Source organism: Ursus arctos, unplaced genomic scaffold (genome assembly GCF_023065955.2).
Source record: "Ursus arctos isolate Adak ecotype North America unplaced genomic scaffold, UrsArc2.0 scaffold_5, whole genome shotgun sequence".
In the NCBI taxonomy this organism is placed as follows: domain Eukaryota; kingdom Metazoa; phylum Chordata; class Mammalia; order Carnivora; family Ursidae; genus Ursus; species Ursus arctos.
Window position 1 is genome coordinate 69,490,999 of NW_026623067.1, and position 22,725 is coordinate 69,513,723.

Here is a 22,725-nt window from a genome sequence, read left to right on the forward strand (position 1 = left end):
AGCATATTCGAATCTGCAGAAGTTAAATTTGCAAGTGATGCAACTCCATTGTTATCTGTAATTTTTCTTTTGAGGGCTTCTTCAACACAAGAGCTATTTGAAAGCGCATACTCTAATTTCAGATGAATATATATTTTTAGCTATTTTTTATTGTTAATCACAAATTTTACCACATTGTTCCTAGTATTATAATTGGTATGGTTTATGCTTTTTGGAATTCTTGAGATTATGTCGAGGCCAGATGGTTAACTTTTTCATGTTTTGTGTATTTTTAAAACAATGTATCTTTTCTTTCTGCTGGTAGGAAGTTCTCTGTAAATCTGTTGGATTAAAGCAGTTGAATGTGTTGTTAAAATTCTCTACAGCTTTATTTATTTTTCTGTCTATTTTATTTGTTGATATCTGAAAGAAATGCCTATTGGCCGTGTAATCATCAATTCTTAATATGGTTGTGTTTTGTCAATTCTGTTAGCATGCAGAAAATGGTCTCTGGTAGACCAGAAATTCCAAGTAATCTGTGAAAAAATCAAAGAGAATGGGATCTAACTGGAGAATTTAAAAAGCCTAAAATACAAGCCGAGTTGTACATTTCTTGCCATGATGTAGTAACAGGGATTGGATTCTCATTTCCACAGGAAACAATTAGAAAACTGGATTAAATGTCTAAAAGAACTGTTTTAAGACACTGAACAACAGGCAGCTTAGGACCATTAAGGTAAACAAAATGGGTGAACTCTATGATTACCTGGTTTTCTGCCTGGAGGCACATTGCAAACCGTGAAACACAGAAAGCAGAATATTGCTCTTGCTGAATCGACAGCCCAGCGACTGAAAGTTCAGGGAGGCTGAGGGAGCCAGGAGTTTTAGGCTAGAGTTATGGAGAAGGGAAGGTAAGCAGAAGACGAGCTTCAAAATTCCACATGAGAGTTTTCTTAAGTCTTTGCTGAATATACAAGGATATGTATATACAGGGCAAACAGGGAGGAGGGGCTTTAAACTGAACACTTTCCAGAGCACACAGAGATGAGAAATCCTTGATGTTCACTCAGGGAACTCAGCAGAAACTCCAGAAGAACCACGTAGGACTAAACTATCCCTAGAGTAAAGGCTATTTTCAGCTCACCCAAACCAATCTTGAAAATACAGAGAAGCCACAAATAAAATCTAAAGTCAGCATGATAGCAAAATACAGGTCAGTGTGCAAAAATCATTTTTATGTGCATATACTAGCAAATAAACTACTATATTTTAAAAATTTTTGAATACCATTTAAACTAACATTAAAAGCATGGATTATTTAGGGATAAACTTAACATAATATATCCAGGTGCCAGACCTAGATGCCAAAAACTACAAAGGTTATTGTGAGAAATTAAAAGAGATTTAAATAAATGGAGAGATATACCATTCATCAGAATTCTCAACATTAAGACATCAATTCTTCCTAAATTCCTCTGTAGATTCAATGCTATTCTAACCAAATCAAAGCAAGCTTTTTTTGTTAAAATGCAAAAGACTGATAATAGCACATCAAGGATGTGGAGCAACTGGAATGCACATCGTTAGTGGAAATACAAAGTGATACAGCTAACATATTATTCTTCTATTGCTGTGTAACAAATTACCATAAGCAGCGGCTTTAAGAACACACAATTATTAACTAATGGTTTCTACAGGTCAGAAGCCTGGGCATGGCTTAGGGAGGTCCCCTGCTTAAGTCTCACAAGATTGCCATAAAGCTGTGGCCAGGGCTAGGTTCTCAATTGAGGCTTGAGGTCCTTTTCCAACTCCCTCAGGTTTTTGGCAGAATTAATTTATTTTTGGCTGTAGAATTCACGGAAGCTTGCTTTTTCAAAGACAGCAAGGGAGAGAGTGACTCTACAGTGAGTCTACCAGCCAGCACAGATTCGTATATAAGATAAAGTGTTGACAGGAATGACATACACTCACATTTGCCACATTCTATTGGTTAGAAGCCAGTCACAGATCGTGCCCACGCTCAAGGCATGGAGTTATAAAAGAGCATGAACACCAGGAGGCAGAAATGATGGGGCTACTTTAAAGTCTGTCTTCCACAAACAGACTGAAAAAGTCTGGTAGTTTCTTGGGGGTAAATCTACACTATCACACCACTCACCACTTCTAATCCTAAGTATTTACCTGAGAAAAATTAATGTGTATGTCCAGATAAAAAATTATATGCAAATGTTCATATAAAATTTATGTGTAATAGCCTCAAACTGGAAACAATTCAAATGTCTAGTTACTGCTGGATGGATAAACAAATTGTGATGTATATACAATGGAATGTCTTTCAGTATTAACAGGGGATAAGCCACTGACACATGCAACAACATGAATGAATCTCGAACATTCGTGCTAAGTAAATGAAGCCATACACAAAAGACTACATTCTAGTTTGTGAAATGGTAAAGAATTTTATATAGAAAAAGAAAAATATAGTATTTTACAGTGACAGAAAGCAGATTTATAGTTATCTGGTGCCAGGCATGAGGGATGAAGACTGACCAGAAAGGAGCACAAAGAACAGTGTTGTGGTAGATTTCTGCATATAAACAATGTCAAATATATGACTGGCACTTGGCATACCCTTTTCAATATCATCTCCCACTCCTCCTGGGAGGAAGTAGAGCATATGAAGGAATGAGATGTCCATCTCACTGTAGAGATTGAGGGTGATAACGTGAGTTCAGATTACACTGAAAAAAAGAAAAAAACAACCTCAACATTCATATGCCTGACTATGTGGGAATGGGAATAAAGGAAATGAATGTGGGGTTTATTTCTGGATAGGAAAGTTCTGAGGGTAGATAGTTGCGGGGATTACAATACATTTACTATGGCTGCTCTTGGAATTCAGATTGGTACAAGAGCAAAATAAAAACAGATATACTAGATGCAATGAAAATTAAAAGAAGGTTAGATGGAAAAGAAGAAGTAGGAGAGCTGTAGGTACAGGAAAAAGAAAGTTGCAGACGTACCATGGGTGGTGACGATGTTCAAAGTTTGTAGAAATGGAATTGAGATATTTACAGTAAGGATGCTAAATCCAGAATTTTGGAAGATACGTGAAGGGGTAGTTCAAGCTGTGAACCTTTAAGTAAAATTAAATACGTGAGAAAAGATTAAATAATAGATAGGAAACCTATTCACTATGGCAATGAAGTTATGACAATGAAGGTGGGGTGATTATAATGCAAACAGATACAGTGGATTCAACAGACATATCACAGGATGGACGTGGAACAACTGAAGACAGTAGCTGTTTAGTTTGCTGAAACTGTTTTTATCAAAACACCAATCAGTGTTCCAAAATATCTAAGTTCAGAAATGACCTTAGGAAATGAGACTCTGGGCTGCAGCAATAGTACCTACACTAGGACTGAACCATAGGTTAAATCAAGCCATCAATTAGAGTCCTTGTTTCCTCACTAAAATGAGACCTGTAACATGTTGGTAAATGTTTTTACAATGAAATTTCCCAAGATTACCTCCTTGTTGTGCTTTTAAAGTTTTTTTTTTTTTTTTTTAAGATTTCATTTATTTATTCGACAGAGAGAAAGACAGGGAGAGAGGGAACACAAGCAGGGGGAGTGGGAGAGGGAGAAGCAGGCTTCCCGCTGAGCAGGGAGCCCGATGCAGGGCTTGATCCCAGGATCCTGGGATCACGACCTGAGCCAAAGGCAGATGCTTAAGAACTGAGGCACCCCGCTTTTAAAGTTTAAATTAGGTGCCACTACAGCCAATATTGTTTTGGCTGATTCTTGCATATAAAGAGTGATTTGAAAGATTCATTGGAACTGAATTTTCTCTGTCACAGGCCCTTTTATTAAACTGTTGATCAAATTAATTTATCAAGTTAATTTCAATGAACCACATATCCTCCAGAGCCCTTAAAAAGAGGAAGCAGTAAAAGGGATTTTGAAGGGTCAGGATAAACCAAAACCAAGAGCTGAATATGGCAATCATGATGTAGGGTTCATGCAAACCATGCATTGTCTACTTTTCAATTTGAGGTAGAGAAGACCTAGCTGTCTATGCACGAGCTTCCCATCTTACGTATAACAAAACCATAATGCTCAATAAGCAGTTAAGCTCCCTGAGTTGACTTAAAATATTTTTCCCCTGTGGAGACCGAACATTTTTTAGAAAAAAAAACAGTCTACCAACTGATCTTACTAAAGAATGGCAGGTATCTAACTTTAGTGGGCTTGCTTGTATCATACGCAATGCTTGCTAAGGAGTCAAACAGGAAAGAAAAGCTGCTTTAGGTAAACAGCAACCAAAACCCAAAGGTTGTTAGTAACTGTAGGTGACATCACAGAGCAGACAGATTGTTTCTCCATTACAAACAGAGATCCATAAGTTGGTATTGATGTTTTATTTTACTTTTCTATTAGAGGTGTTTTTGTCGATCTTGTTATAAAAAGGATAGCATGATAGTATCTAACATAAGTTGAATTGTCAAAATGTACAAATGGAAACAGGCCAGCTACCTAGTGGTAACCTACCCTTTGTGCAGATTATTTTTCTTCTGAATGACTTTTTGGACAACAAATGTATAAACATACAACTATGTTTAAATATAAACATATAAAAATATAAAAACATAAAATAAAATATAAAATATAAATATCAGACTTGTATAGATTGCAAACAGAGCTACCCCAGATTTACAACTCAACTCAAATGCCTCAGGTCAGAAATTTGTGCCTCAAGGGATAGCATAAAGGAGCAAAGTATCCTGGCGAAAACTCCTGGCAGATGGAAAACTGAGGATCTGCTTAGAAGAAGCAATCTTACCTGGCTCCAGGGGTTTCTTACTTCATGGGAATGCCAGCCCAGTAGGACACAATTTCTGATTTTCCAAGAAAATCAGAAAATTCTGGTTTTTATGTAAAATCTTGTAATTTTTCATCTTGGAAATTTATTTTAATTTTAAAACATTTATAGGCCAAACAAATTTTAGGTATTTATTTTTGGGGGGAGAAGCTAGTCCCTGGCCCAATTTTATATCTGGGCCAATGGACTACCAATTTCACCTAATTGATTTACTGATTGAGGTTTCGTTGCATCTGTATATTCATTCACTGTCTTTGGACTGATTATCTGCAGCCCAATGGGCTGGCTTCAAAAGAGAGACTCGGACTTCTAATGCAATCAGCAAATGAGCTGAACTTTATCTCTTTATGGAACTTTTGTAAGAACTTATAGTTTTTACCACTTAATTGTGATCACAGAGCAAACAATTGAATGAATTATGAGCCTGGAAATTGTGAGTCCATCATTTAAACCAGTTAACTTAGTTTCAAAAGCATATGATTATTTCCATGTGGAATATATTACTTTGGTTTTCTATAGAACCTAGTTCACTGAATAAGCTACTCTTGCTCTACGTGGATACAAGATAAAGGTCTAAAGTAACCACGGCCTAGGGCAGTTTGGATTTGGTTTATAAATATTTTAAAGTTGTCAGAAATACCCCAGAGTTGTACAAGGGCCAGAGATTAAGAGAGTCAATCCAAGAAAAGGAAGGAAAAATCCCACTAATGATATGAAGAATTGGACAAAGGATGAATTAATGATACCCACTTATATTTTGCTGTGACAGTTCATTTGAGGGTTTTGTGTGTGTGTGTGTGCATGTGTGTGTAATGTGTTTCTTTGAAACTGGAAATATCTTTCTGAAGGAAGACTTAGGTTTTTGCAACCAAAGCATGGCTAATGCAGCTTAAACAAGCAATAACTGGTATTGGTAAAAATGCATTTGAATTTTAATTAGAAAATTGGAGAATTTTGAGGTTTAAAAGAAAAATCTGAATTTACCAACATGAAAATGCATTGTCATATTATTGATTGGTTTTGTAATCTTAGCATTTCTTCCAGGGCTTTTTTAAAAAAAGATTTTATTTATTTGAGAGAGTGGGAGAGAGAGAGCATGTGAAGGGGGGTGGTTCAGAGGGACAGAGGGAGAGGGAGAAGCAGACTCCCCTCTGAGCAGGGAGCCCGATGTGGGGCTCAATCCCAGGACCCGGGGATCATGACCTAGGCCAAAGTGCGATGCTTAACCAACTGAGCTACCCCTCTTCCAGGCCTTTCAATAAGGGTTCTTATATTGAAAACAAAATCAAATAATAATTATTATTATCACTATTATTAGTAACCATTGAAGTATTTTATCTGAAAAAATGTTTCTATTAGGATTAAGCTACATGAAGAAATGTTTTTTAGAGAAAGATCTGGGACCAAATAATTAACTATGTGCTCTGATTTTTTAAAAATAATCTTTATATAGACAGAGAAGCTTAATAAAAGGAAACTGTTGCTGTTTAACCCGAATGTTGTTTCTTAGAAGTTTTAAATTTAGGACTCTTTAATTAGAAACTAAGAAGTTACCAGTCTACCCTCTGAACACTATGTTCTTAAGTCAACAGAAGAAAAGGAATTGCATGATTACCAAGCAGATGTCCTATTAGTTATCCATTAATTTTTATTCTGTATTTTGGAACAGATGTAAATATAATAATTATAAATTAAATGAAAGAAGTTGCTAACAAATGATGGAAATTCATGGCTTCTAAAATTTCACCAACTTTTTTCTAAGTGTTTAACATGCCAATCACATTGTTCCCCAAGTCAATTCTGAAACTTAAGGGAATTTTAAGGAGACATTAATTAGAATTAATATATACACATAATATCAGTTATAGAAAATACATGTGAATCTTGATAAATGTATACTTATGAGGATTACTTTCATGAAAAGCCAATGAGCAACTATGAAAGAAAAGAAATTATTTGAAACCAAGAGAGCTGAAATTAGGCAAGCAGAAGTTTCCACAAAGAAATCTCTTTCTTTCTAAATGCCTCCTAGAAAAACAATGTCCAATAATTAGATCCAGTCTTCTTCCCCACTCTGGCTTTCTTGAGGTCTAACTGATATACAAAACACTGCCCATTATTTAATGTATATAATTTTATGAGTTCAGACACATGCATACACTTGTGATACCATCACCACAATGAAGGTAATAAACATTGGATCTAGTCTTTGTAGCATCTATGATAAGTGTAGCCAGCTTTGTAGAAGTGCTTAAGTTGCTTTAAATATTTTTATTTCTTAAAAGTATTGGAAACTTTATTACATTATGTGAGGGAGACCAGAGTGATTGTGGAGCGAAGATGTGAGAACTATTAGGAAAATATTGGAAACGATAAGTACTCTTAAGTCAGTGTAACTGCAATGAGGAACATTGCCCTCTTATTTTTGAAGTTTGCGAAGCATGCTCCAGAAAGCAAAGAGAAAAAAAGCAAACAAAAATACCTATCAGATACATTCCAGCATTTTTAGCCATCTCCATTCTTACTTACTAAAAAAGTAAAAAGTGGAGAATATCCTTGACAATGTAAAGCATTTTATGCCAGACATGCATTGTATCATTTAAATATTATGAATCTGGTCAATGTCTGTAATCAGTTCTCACATACATACGTGAGGATTCACATCTTTTCATGATTAGGACACTACATATTAGCATGCATTTCAGAAAACATTATTGCATTTGGGCTCCAAAAGTGAAAATCCTTGGAATTTAAAGATGCATATACCAGAATCATCTTGGCCAAAAGATTCACAATATCTATTTCTAATATAAAATAATCTCCATTTCAAATAAAGCAGATACATATCAGCATTAAGAAAGCAATGAGCTCAACCTAATAGTTGGAGATCATCCATTGAACTTCACTCCCTAGTAAGATATTACCACCGAAGGATCACTACATGAAAGACTTAATCAAGGGCCACATATGGCCCTGGGTTTGGTTATTAGTGTACTGAATTATGTTTTTATTATAATTGTTTCTTCTTTACTCTTCTATGCTTAAGGGATCTGCTCATATAAATGACTGCAGGATAAATAAAGCTGACAAATACAAGTGACTGTATCTTTTGGCATTAAGATAATTATAGATCATTACATGGTAGGAATAGTCAATAGCCCTAAAGTAATATGATTAAATAAAGCACTTTAAAACTGTAATTCACCTAGCCTTTTTAATATTTTACTATTTCTTCTTTGTTGCTCCAAAGCTATGAATTTTAAGATTTATTTGTCACTACTCTCTATATTTTCTGCTGTACACAGTATTTGTGGGCTATGGCAACCAATCCCCTTGGGCTTTCTTTTGCTTTAATTTGCATAAACACAGGCATCATATGAATATTCAGTGAGTGGCTTTGCATTAAGTAAGTGCCCTTAATCAGCTTTTCAGTTCAGTTTTATTGGTTGCATGCACAGTCAGTTATTTCATCCAGAAAATCTGAAGGCCCTACAAAATAACCAGGTAAGGATTGTAATTCCTTGATGCATTTAATGAAAGAATATTATCATTTGATTACATAGGTTCTGGAGAATGCTAAAAGCATGGTGGATTTTTTTTTCCGTGTTTTTTTTCTTCCCTTGGTGGTCAGGTGGGTGCATGATTCTCTAATTTGCATAAACATCAGTTCTATGAATAATTCATCAGGGTTATTTTAAACACTAGGCTTCTACTTTGGATGGCACTAGGGTACCGCCATTTGATTGGCTGAATGCTGTTTTCATCACCAGCAGAATTCCTATAACATGAAAGCACCTAAAGGAGCTGAATTGAATATACAGTATTTGTTTTTTGAAAAATGTCTGTTATCCTTTCAAAGCAAATTGTGCTGCTTTTCCCCCTCCCTAACATTAGAACTTCTAGCTTTTCATGATAAATACATTATAAGCTCAAATGTGGCTACCATTTGTAGACTTGACCGGTGTCTATGATTTCTGGAGAATGGGGTAGCAGCTGTATTCTTCTGAACATGCATAAACATGAGCGACATGTAAATAAGAAACTGTCACATGCATATGGAGCCCCGAACAGCTCCATTGCTAGGATCCATCTATTTCTCTTTATCAGAATATTCTCTGAATAGACAACTTTGAGACTGTTTCATCTATTTTAAAATGCCATGGACAATTATGGTACTATATTTGCATATAATAAGCATATATGATCTGACAAATTATTTCTTGTGTAATATGTAATTTATAGTTTCTTCTCAGCCCACCTACAGATTTTTAAATTTGGTAGTTCTTTGCAGTACAATAGCGACAGGAAAAGTGTTAATCAAGAATGACCAGCTAATTAATTTAGATATTAGGTGTAATTCACTCCCACAATTTACTAAAAATAGATTATACCTTTCTTTATGCTTGTGGAGATGAGGAATATGGAGGTTTACACCATCTTTTGTTAGTCACTTGAACATTAGCCATTTGCATTTCTGGTCTCAGAGTCCTCACTGACAAGATTCTCATTGCAAACATTTGTGATCTTGAAACATTACAGAAACATGGGATTGGAGAACGGTGTAAATTGAATTTAGTCTTTAGCACATTCCATTTTTGTTTTCCTACTCCACAGAGGAGCGTATCACAAATAAGATGTTGAACAATTACTGTTATGAAAGGTATACTGAATGATATGTATAATCAGTCTGTGTAATCAACTATAAAATATTCCACGTTCACTGTATTTTCTATATATTATGTGGATAAAAATACCAAAGGCATCTTTAATAATGAATAAAAAGGCTGATAATTTCTCAGTATTTCATAGGTTTTCCATATAAAATGTTAAAAGTTTACTCTAAATCAATATTATGCAGTAACATTTTTCAGACTTTTTGTAAAAAATATTCAAATATGAGGTTTATATGATGCTGAAACTAAAGAAAAATAAAATCCTTTTTATTTTCTTTTCTAGCTCTCTATATACCTAATGATAGTGCTGGGCTAGTTTCCATTTTCCTTTATTTGAATTATTTATAATTAGGTGAGGGTCTATTTCTATTTTTCTTTTTCTTTCCTTTTTTCTTTCTTTCTTTTGCTTTATCTTGGAATCAATATACTAAAGAAATATTTTTGAAACAATATTTTTTCACTCAGAACCAACTATCATAAGCACATTTGACATGTTTATTATTTTATCTGTTGACAAAACACTTCATAAAAAATACGGAAAGAGGAATTCAAAACAAAAATTGTTTAAAATGAGGTAAAATTGTTCCTTGTACTCATATCAGCAATTGTGTTTTACATTTAATTATAAATAGTAATATAAATCTCACATCTGCAGTGTGCTATGTTTAATTAAATCTTGCAGGATTTGGTATGGATGCCGTTTATTTAATTATCACCCATTAAATGTTTACAGCTGTAATAAACACCAAGCAATCTTTACCATACTATATAGAGATTACAGATTTGGAACTATTTAACCAAAGACTCTTATTCAGGTGATGTTCATCCTATTGAATACTTATCATATGAAATCAGCTAACCCTACATTCCTTCAGTATTTAGTCTTTTCATTTGTTCCAAAATAATCCAAATTATTTTCTAAACAAAAAATGAATAGTTATAATTTCAGAAGAGATCTTATCTTTCTTTAGATTTATGATAGCATATTTATAATTCTATTTTAGGTATACATAATTTTGAAAATGAAAAATTCTCATTTAACTCTTTTTGATGAAGCTATTCTGAAACCACTTTAATGTGATAAACGAGTTCCTTTGTGCTTTTGCCATCTGTATTATTTGCAAGAATCACTGAAGCTCTTTTAAAGAAAACATATTTTAAATGAAGTTGGAAACAACAAAGATAGTGAATGACCACAGAATTTACCTTTCATTTTAGTAAGAGATTCTTCCTAGAAGGGCAGGAGTCATCTTGTGTTGCATAAGCCTTGTGTAAAGAAAACAAAGCATTTGTTTAAAGTTTGGAAAGAAATCATCACATAAATAGAATTAAAATGATAATGCATTACATTCCTAAAGAAGAAAAATAATTTGCATCTTGCAAATAGTCTTACTTCATGTAGTGCTTATTATATTTTTAGACATTTAAGAAGAAAAGCAGTTAGGCATATAAGTTTATGCTGTCATTTTAAAAGATATTTTTCTCTACAAAAAGGTTTTTTTAACATCTAATCACCCTGTATTTGGCGAATAAAAAATATATATTCAGATACTATTATTTGTAATATTTGCATTCTCATTTTAATCTTCTCATTAAAATAGTCAGAAAATTGTCCAAAAATTGCTGGTGAGTGATTTAAGCAATTAAAGCTGTATGTATGTATGTGTGTGTGTGTATATACATATATATGTATATATATATATATATCATGGCTAAGTCAATTGGTAGTTAAGGTAAATTGTAACCAACGAATGCTCTGACCTATATAAAATAAAACGTGGATGGATCTACATGAGGTGAAGCTTTAAATTTGAGGAACACTTGTCTGTACAGAAGTTTGGGAACTGATTATCACCTTAAGGCAAGAGATAGCAATTACCTTATATGGATCCCCTAGCAAGATCATGCAACCTTAAAAAAGACTGAAAGTTCTAATGAAGTGAGGACATCCTTCAGGAATTCTTAATCTAATTGATGGTGCAAGGACATGGCATGACCCATATATGAATCTCTCCACCCAGTGTTACTCGTCTCTCAGGAACCCAATCATTCAAATTTGTAAATATACTTGAAATTTTCTTTTCATTCTCCTGAACTAATACTGTTTACATCTAGATAGACAAAGTCTTGTTTAATAACACTGTGTGTGAGTTAGCCAATTCAGTTTCTTAGTATAGAGGAGGACAAGGAGGAGGAGAGGAGATGGAGGATTGGCTTACTTTTGAGTTCTCTTATTCCGATTGGAGTTCCCCTCAGCTACTCTGGTTGCTTGACTCTCTTAATTAGAATTTGTACAATCAATATTTTAATGGGTAGGTTTTGCAAAGTTATGGGGTAATGAATTTGTACAGTCATTCTTACAATATGATCCTTACCGTATTTAGGCTGTCAGCCAATATCAGTAAAGGTGCTATAGGCTTAGGTAGTACATATTTTTATTACATTTTAAATTCAGACCTTGTTTGCAATTTCCTAAGCACCACCAACCCAGTAGCATTCTGAACTCAATGATAAGGACAGCAAAAAGTATTTGTAATTAAAATTTTATTTTAAAGGTTAATTATTTTGGAGGGTACGAAAACATTCTCAGCCTTCCATCATACGATTTATGGAGGATATATATGATATACTGAGAATCTACTTGGGATGAGTACTTAAAATAGACCTTTTAAGAAGACATTTTAATAAGGGAGCCTCTTTTAGGATTACCATTTTTCTCTTTATTTGTTAGCACAGTGCATTACATTTATAAATTTTTTATGGTGACTCTTGAAGAAATCACAAATACCAGTTAGTATCATATGCAGTGTTTTTCCACTTCTAATTTTAAGTGAGCCTGGTTAAAAAATTGAGTGTTACATTTTTTGTCAAGTTTTAGTATCAAAATTATATTAGCCTTATAAAATGTGTTGAGCAGACTTCCTCTTTTCTCTGACACAGGCTGTATATGAATTATCTATTTCTTTGAGTTTTGTATAAATTGCCTATAAATCTATCTGGGCCAGGCATCTTTTGAGGGGAATTTTTTTTCTTTTTGATTCAATTTCTGAAGTGGTAGTGATCAATTGGGTTATTTCTTATTGCATATATTTTAATCATTTATATTTTTTCTAGGAAAAAGTTCTTTTCATCTAAGTTTCAACTTCATTAATGTCAACTTTTTCATTGTATTTTCTTATGACTTATAAAATGTCTACAATATGTGTAATATGTCCCTTTTTTCATTTTCTATTTTATCTATTTGTGATACTCTATTTTTCCCTTGGTAATTCTTGCAAGAGGTTTCTCTATTATCAATACTTTCAAGAAGCAGTTTTGGGTTATCTCTACTGTTTCCTTGTTCTTTATTTTTATTCATTTCTGATTTTTAAAGCTTCGTGGCCTCAAATTCCTTAGAGATTATCTCAAAGCTTTGTTCTAGCTCTAAAATGCTATCATTCTATAAAAAGTTATCCTATGTTCAGGAGCCAATGGAATGCTCACATAAACATGAAATGAAGTAGGAGGTTAGTTATCAATTTGGTGAACTTATTTTTGATGCAGAAACATTTTGTCCTGAGTAATCACAACCAGACCATTTCACAGGGCTATGAGTAGACTTCAGCCTTGGAGGAAATCTACTTGGAAAGAGTTCTATGGTGCTATCCTGATGACGACATGATTTTTTTAGTGACTTTTTTAAAAATGTGTCATTTTGACAGAGAGAGCTCCAAAAGTCTATGGAATAGTATTTGAGATACATTGTGCTCATGATTAAATACGACAGCATTAATTGCTTAGAAAATGTTTGTGAAGGTTCACAATGCAACACACAATTGTTTCAGACTCATATAGAAGGTTGCTAATCTACTGGGGATTTTTTACTTTCTCCATTTCGTGAGTGGACCACTAATATAAAATTATCTCAAAATCAGGCAAAGCTAATGAAAAAGTGCATCAGTATTCTCGTCTGCCTGCTTTGGTAGCATTTTCTTAGTAAAATCCAACTCATGCCTTTGGTATTTCAACATTAAGTCAAGTTAAATTCTCAGTTAATAAATAGACACACGAGAAAATCACAGACTGAATTCTTATCTGTATGAAGAGTCGGTTTTTGTTTGCTTGTGTGATTGTTTAGTTGCCTGTTTGTAAATTCTCTTAGAATGAACTGAATATGCATATCAGCTGTCATTCTTACCTCCGAGCCTGGTAACATATGAATCGTTTGGCCTAAACAAATACTGCAATCAAAGCTACCTATTGGAAATGTTTGAAATTCCATATAAATACACTTAAACAAAATCCAAAAAGAAAACATGAACTTTTTCAAAATATTTTGCTAAAATATTTTGAAGAAAATATTTTAGCAAAATGATCAACTGTCTTGTAGAATATAGTAACCTTGACTGACAGCTATAACATTAGAATTTCGTCATCAGTTAGAGCCCCCTATACTTTTTTTGATTCATAGCATATGGATTTGACCTACTTAAGTTAACAAAGCCTCTGATTAATTTATCTGCTTTAAAAATATAAGTAAATTTGAGAAGAAGAATATAATTATTTAAATGTTAGTGCTATATACAAGTGATCAAATGTAGAAAATAATTTTCTTTTAAATACAAATCATACATTACTGAGATACATTTTAGTCATGATTATTTTTATTTCAATGTGATCAATTTTACATTTGCTTCTTAACATGATTTCAAGAGCAATATTCTACTTATTTCAAGGTCTGTAAATTGTTTAGTTCAATATCTAGTTCCCAGATACTTGTATCAAAATATGTCTGAGCTTGCACCTATATTTTCACATTAAATTAGACCATTAAACCTAACTTCAAATACCCAACTCAGTGATCTTTTTCTCTGAGACTATCCAAATTCCTTTGCCACCAATTTTGAAGTCTTCTGGTCACAGTGAGAAGAATTTTGCCTACCAACAGACTATTTTAATAAGTCACATAATGTACCCTGGAGAGAATTTGATTTCACATAGAACAGAGAATCAAGTCTCAATAGTGGTTGTTTCTTGATATCTGAGACAATAAATGATGTTTTAAAAGTAGTAATATCAAGACTTTGAGGGTTTTTACTTTTAATTAACTTACAATACCTTTGTTCAACCTGATAGGATTTTTACCTGATGGCAGATTTGTATGACATAACAGAACAAGCTGGGAATAGATTCAAATCCCATAACAGATCTTGCAATTATAAAAGGACTCTCCTGGAAAAGAGTTATCATTCTTTCACACATACAATGCAGTATTATATTACCAGTATTTATATTTTATAAATCAAACATAGAATGTCTTCTCTCTTCCGGCTCTTTGAGAAATAAATGATAAATAACTTTCTCTAAATATTGAGCCTCACATGAGGCAATCTGTTAGAGGGCAGCACAATAAACACATTTAGGAAGACTTTCCTCCTTATGTCAAAATTTATAGCTTTTTTCTCTTTATATTATCAGAAACAGAGAAGAATCTGCTTCTTCTGTTATTGTCCACCTAAGTATGATAGTCTTTGATTATTGTATCACAAGAATGGTCATTGAGGCTGATTGTAATATGTCAAGCAATAGACGCAAGCATGAGAAGAGAAATGTGAAATAATAGCAGGCGATGAATTTTTTAAAAATCAAAAATATCCTCTTCATGTAAATGGCTGGGGGTGGAGGTAGAGAGAAAGAATGCTGCAGTATCTACATGCAAAGAATGAAGTGGACCCTTATCTTACAAAACTTAAGTCAAATGTATTAAAACCTAAATGTAAGACCCAAAACCATAAAACTCCTAGAAGAAAACATGGGGTAAGTATTCACGTTGGATTTGGCGATGATTTCTTGGCTATGACACCAAAAGCCCAGGTAACAAAGGAAAAAATAAACAACACCACATCAAACTTAAAAACTTCTGCAGATCCAAGCGCACAATCAACCAACTGAAAAAGCACCCTATGGAATGGGAGAAAACACTGTAATCATATACCTTATAAAGATTTAATGTGCAGAATATATAAAGAACCTCTACAACTCAACAACAACAAAAAACAAATAACCTGGGGAGGCAAACCATTAGAGACTCTTAACTCTAGGAAATAAACTAAGGGTTGCTGGAAGGGAGGTAGGTGGGCTTTAAGGAGGGCACTTGAAGTAATGAGCACTGCGTGTTGTATGCAACTGATGAATCACTATATTCTACCTCTGAAACTAATAACATAGTATATGTTAATTAAATTGAATTTAAATAAATTTTATTTTTATTTTTTATTAATTTTTTAAAGGATTTTATTTATTTATTTGACAGAGACAGCCAGCAAGAGAGGGAACACAGGCAGGGCGAGTGGGAGAGGAAGAAGCAGGTTCCCAGCGGAGAAGCCTGATGTGGGGCTTGATCCCAGAATGCTGGGATCATGCCCTGAGCCGAAGGCAGACGCTTAACGACTGCACCACCCAGGCACTCCTAAATAAATTTAAAAAAACTTTTTTTAATTAAAAAAAGAATAAAGTATATATATATACATATACACACACACTCTGTACACACACACACATAGAAATGTTATTTTGACTTGAAAAGGATGAATATCCTGCCACATGCTGCCACATGAATAAACCTTGAGGACATTGTCAAGTGAAATAAGCCAATCACAAAAAAGTCCATACTGCATGATTCCACTTACATGAGGCATCTAAAGTAGTCAAATTCATAGAAACAACAAGTAAAATGGTAGTTACCAGTGGCTAGGGAGAGGGAGAAATGGGAGTATTTTTTTTTAAGATTTTACTTATTTATTTGAGAGAGACAGAATGAGACAGAGCACAAGAGGGGAGAGGTCAGAGGGAGAAGCCGACTCCCCGCTGAGCAGGAAGCCTGATGCGGGACTTGATCCCAGGACTCGGGGATCATGACCTGAGCCGAAGGCAGTCGCCTAACCAGCTGATTCACCCAGGTGCCTGGGAGTATTTTTGTTCAATGGCAATAGATTCAGTTTTGCAAGATGATAGGGTTCTAGGGCTCCGTTGCACTGCACAAGCAACATGAGTATACTTAACACTACTGAACCGTACACTATGGTCAATTTTATGTTAAGTGTTTTTTAACCACAATTAAAAATTTTAAAGACATTGAATAACTCAACATGCATTAGCCAAAATAAGATTTTGCCAAACTTTTCACTATTAAAAATGGTTTGAAATGAATTACAAAAATACATCTTTACAAATTTTTTGAGGTTTATTTTTTTTATTTTTTATTTTTTTTATTATGATATGTTAGTCACCATACAGTACATCATTAGCTTTTGATGTAGTGTTCCATGATTCACTGTTCACTTATAACACCCAGTGCTCCATGCAATACGTGCCCTCCTTAATACACTTCACTGGGCTAGCCCATCCCCCCTAAAAACCTCCCCCCTAAAACCCTCAGTTTGTTTCCCCGAGTCCATAGTCTCTCATGGTTCATCTCCCCCTCTGTTCCCCCCCCCATCATTTTTCCCTTTCTTCTCCTAACAATCTCCCTGCTATTCCTTACATTCCACAAATAAGTGAAACCATATGATACGTGTCTTTCTCTGCTTGACTTATTTCACTTAGCATAAACTCCTCCACTCCCATCCATGTTGCTGCAAATGTTGGGTAATCATCCTTTCTGATGGCTGAGTAGTATTCCTTTGTATATATGGATCACATCTTCTTTATCCATTGCCCGTTGAAGGGCATCTTCGCTCCTTTCACAGTTTGGCTATTGTGGACATTGCTGCTATGAACATTGGGGTGCATCTGGCCCTTTTTTTTCACTACATCTATCTTTGGGGTAAATACCCAGTAGTGCAATTGCTGGGTCATAGGGTAGCTCTATTTTTAACTTTTTGAGGGACCTCCACACTGTTCTCCAAAGTGGCTGTACCACCTTGCATTCCCACCAACAGTGTAAGAGGGATCCCCTTTCTCCACATCCTCTCCAACATTTGTTGTTTCTTGCCTTGTCAATTTTTGCCATTCTAACTGGTGTAAGGTGGTATCTCAGTGTGGTTTTGATTTGAATTTCCCTGATGGCTAATGATGTTGACCATTTTTTCATGTGTCTGTTAGCCATTCATATGTCTTCATTTGAAAAATGTCTGTTAGTATCTTCTGCCCATTTTTTTTATTTGATTATTTGTTTCTTGGGTGTTGAGTTTGAGAAGTTCTTTATAGATATTGGATACCAGCCCTTTATCTGTAGTGTCATTTGCAAATATCTTCTCCCATTCCGTGGGTTGCCTCTTTGTTTTGTTGACTGTTTCCTTTGCTGTACAAATTTTTGAAAGAAGAACAGTGTAATTTCAAAGTGTCTAATAGAGGAAGTCAGTAACATACACAAAGTCAAAGTTTGAAAAATCTGGGTATAGGCAATTGGACAAAGCAGAATGTCCACTTATATCCTAAGATATTTTCTACTTATATTTGTTTCCAGGATATTCAGAGCATATTCATCTTTTGTTGGATAGCTGATTAGCATTTTTATCATTTTGTGCTCCTGAAATTTTTTTTCTTTTTTTTTTTGTTTAAACAAATGTGCACCATGATGGATCAAAAATAAGACAAATACTGTGAATATGAAAGCTGCAGTTTGCAATATACTACATCTAGAACCCTGGGCAGGTGAATTAGACAGAAGCTGCAGCCATTCTAATTAATCAATCAGGTAATATCATGACACATTGGTTTACAGCATCAAAACTGTCCATTTAAGTTTCCTTTTTTTCTTAATGATCAGAGGTCCCACGTTGTCTACAATCTCTTCATTTTGTTTTGTGTGAGACCCATCACAGAATGGGAACTTTCTGGACCTCAAACAATGGCAGTACACAGCTTTTTCTCCCAAGTCCTCCATGTCAAATGCATGTACTATCTTGGGGTTGTCTTTCTGGATGTGAAGGTTTACCACAGATTTGTCCCAATGATCTTTAACATAAAATCTTTTGTAGGCTAGATAATGAACTGCAGCTGTCTCAGCAGCAATGGTAACTGCTGTGATCTATTCAACTCATACCTGGAAGTCAGATTCATGGCTCCATTGCTTGCAAGGTGTGTGCACAGGACACTAGGCACAAACAGGCTCTCAAGGAGGGCCCTAGTAAGGGTGAAAAAAACACCCTACATGCACCGACTCCAGGCCAGTAAGGTGCAAATGCCAAGGTGGGTGGTTAGCACGTGTGTGCTTCTGATATTTTTAATATCCACCTATCAATCTGTCTTTATCTATCCATGCACCCATTCATTCATTCCTTCATTCATTCATCTATGTATATATAATATTCCTCCTTCCTTTCCTTCCTTCCACCCTGCAATACCTGTGGGTGCTTACCATGGCCATATGTTCCCGAATACTTTAATTCTCTAAGACCTTAAAGAATACTGAAAGAAGATTTATAAAGAATTTTTAGGAATTACCATAATATTGATGAGACTATGGACGTACCTTGTGCTTTTTTACTATCCAAAAATCCCCCAAATGAAAAGCAACAGCAAATGTGACTCATCCTTTCCTCAGTCTAAATGACAAAAGGTATCTGCATTGTGATTCAAATACTCCCTTACTATTAACAACTATTGCATTTGCTGTTCTTCACACTAGTTGCTGTGTCGGGACAACTGCACATTTTGCACAGTGTTCCCTAGCAAATGTTTTGAAATTTACCCTCCAGAGACCATCTGCTATAAATGGGCTTCAGTGGAGTTAATGAATATTTTATTACTCTCTTGCCTTTTTTTGGTTTAAAATGGAAAACATGGGTTAAGTGTCAAGTGTCAAATTAACAATAATGTTTCACTGAACCATTCATTTTCTGAAAAAGTTTTGTTAAGTATACGTGTGTATTTCATGTAATCAGTTTATCAATGTGAATATATACCAGGAAAACATGAGTGACTCAATATGAAATGTTGAATACTTTCTAGGCATAATTTCTGGCACTATAAACACATCACTTTTGATTGACTTGAAATAAGGCAGTCATTGACTGGTTCAATGAATCTGATAGGTCATATGTTCTCTTGAAAGTCAAATGCCTTGAGAAAATTTTCTGCAGTAAGATTATTCACCACACACCATTTTTTTCTGTTGTCACTGTTTGATCATCTTTTGCTTTGTGGCCATGTAAAATAGTGCTGAACTTCTCAAGTCATTCATTATTTGCCTATCAGAGAATTACTGTGAGTTTTGGGTCAAACTTAGGGCTTTAGCCTTCAAAATTCCTTCTTTCTAAAATAAAGAACTATTGGTTAAACAATGTTATATAACATCACATCTTTGCATTCCAGCAACTTCACAAGTTTTCTGTGGTTTTAAAAACAGATGAGCTGAAATATTATGTGAGATTTAATGACTTCATGTTGCTCTGGTCACAAGTTACAATTAAAAAATATCTACTAAAGATCTGTGTGTCTGATACAATGTTACAATTTTCAGATATATCATCTCATTTTATCCACACAGTGATTTAATGAGAATAGATATCATCGACATTTTATAGTTGAGGAAGTTCAAATTTGGAAAGGCCAACCAATTTATCCAAGGCCACCCACTTTTAAGTTGAAGTTTGGGTTAGTCTAATGCAAAAACCTAGGTTTTCTGTTTTTTGTTTTTTTGTTTTTTTTTAATGATTTTTTATTATATTATGTTAGTCACCATACAGTACATCCCCGGTTTCCAATGTAAGGCTCAATGATTCATTAGTTCTGTATAACACCCAGTGCACCATGCAATACGTGCCCTCTTTACTACCCATCACCGGTCTATCCCATTCCCCCACCCCCCTCCCCTCTGAAGTCCTCAGTTTGTTTCTCATAGTCCATAGTCTCTCATGTTTCTGTTTTATCATGTGGACTCCAAGCTAATATTGATAGCCCTTCATAACATGAATATAGTTATTTTTAAATTAAAATTTTTAAAAACTCACTTTGCTTTTTAAAAAGAAAAGTAAAAAGGAAGAGAAACTTATGAGTTCTTATTACGTGGTAAACATTATGTAAGATACTGTCAAATACTTTCTACTGAATCCTTAAAATAAAAATTAGATTATTTCTATAGTAAATATGATAGGTATGGTTGGAATTCTGAATTCTAGACTTCATTTCTAGTTAACACAATCCATGCTTTTCTTAATTAGGTGGATAATTTATTTTTTAACCTCAGATAAACATTACAGATAATGCATGTTTTGCTTTTAGGTATCAAGGATTGAGCCACTTTTTTTTTGCTGGTTTTATTTATTCACTTACCAAATATTCACTGAGTGCATATAATAGGCCAAGTAGCCTTCTAGGTGCTCAAGTTGTAGATAAAAAATATCTATCCCTATAGAGCTTACATTCTACTGAATTTTATCTCTAAAATCAACTCATATACTACATGGAAAAATACTAGTTATAGACAATATGCCTATTTGGTAACATTCATCTACCATTGGTTTGACTCAAGAGGTCAGAATCATCAAAACATCAAACTTAAGTTGTATTTTAATCTGCCAGTTGGTAAACAATTTCTTCCTTTTTTTAACCTCAAGAGAATGAGTAGAAAAAGTGCTCACATGTTTACCTGAAACAAACTTTCTTTCCATCAACAAATAACATCAATAGCAAATTCTGAGACTGAGTAAGTAGCAATGTTACTGATCTTCTTTTAATTTTTTTTTTTTTTTGCAGCCATCTTTTGCTTTCTTATCCCTACCTCTATGCCTAAGGCCTAAGAGACCTGCTTTACATAGGTTTCATTATCTCACACCTTCTTACATTTATTCTTTATTTATTACCGCTCCTAGTGACATTTCTCTCTGTTTCTCCATCATTTTCTACCATCTGAATGCACGGCATGAAAAGTTTGAAAGTTGTTACGTGTGTGAAGGAGTCTAGTTTCTGTGGTTACAATGTTCTCATATAATAATGTGATACTGAGCATACATGTTGAGCCATTGCAAGTGTCATTCAGTCTTTACGATTTATCATTACATGTATACAACAGTTGACTTCATTCTTTGACTCCTTGAACAGTTTAAAAAGATGGAAAAGTATAAAAAATTAGGGGACATTTCCCCACAAAGTACAAATACTATACCCATCCTAGTCAAAAGCAGACAGTTTTACATGCTCTTTCTTTAACCTAAACACAGAGGAGCATGAAAATAGGAAAACCATTGTTAGGTAGAAAGCTGACTATATTTAACTTTTGCTGCTGGTGTGTAATGAACACGGAAAGGAAACTCTGATCCCAAGACTTCTGGGTATAGGAGGTGGAGTTTGTTCTCTTCTTGCCAAAGCCACTGCAGCAAACAAAGACCTTTAAAAAATGTCCCTAGTAGAAGACTTACTTACAGAATTGGGAAGCTCAGTATGAAATTGCAACATTGGCATATCCCTGTGCATTAGAAAATAGAAACAGAAACAGCTTGTTATATAGAATTATAATTGGTGAATACTCAAAACTTTTAAAATCAAAACTTGGAATAGCATGCTGTTAGCTTATGAAATTTCACATGGGTAAGCAGTTGACATGAACTGGATTGGATCAGCCTGAAAAGGGACACGGATGATGCTCATGGAATGACACAGAGCCACATGACTCAAAAGGAAATGGCTACATCGAACAGCTCCAGAGACATTCTACCTAGTTACACCTTAACTAAAGACGATTGTTACACCAGACATTCCCTCCTTCCTTCATTCATTTAGTTACTGGGATTGAACAACTCATTAAGATCTAGGCACTAACACAGGTGCTGGAGATACAGCAGTGAACAAAAAACATAGAATCTCCTCCTCAGAATTCACCCTTTAGTTATTTATGTATAGTTTTGCTCGTTTGGTATTATTCGTACAGTGGTAGAGACTCCTTGCTGCCTAGCCCATATCCACTCACCTCTTTTCCTTTTAAAGAAATCTCTGCGTTATTGACGGTGCCATTGTACTCAGATAAAACAATATTTCCCACCTTCCCTTTAAAAGAGAGATGTCCAATAAAGTGTCAGCAAAGTCAATGCATGAAGCTTCCAGCCAAGTTCTTTAACTGAGAGAGAGATCCCTGTGCACTTTTTTCCTTCTTCCTTCCTTCTATGTGGAACGTGAATACGATGGCTGGAGCTGAACAGTTATTTTGAAACCATGAGACAACTTGCACATAGAACAATATTCTAAAAATGTAGAGGAGAAAAATCAAAGG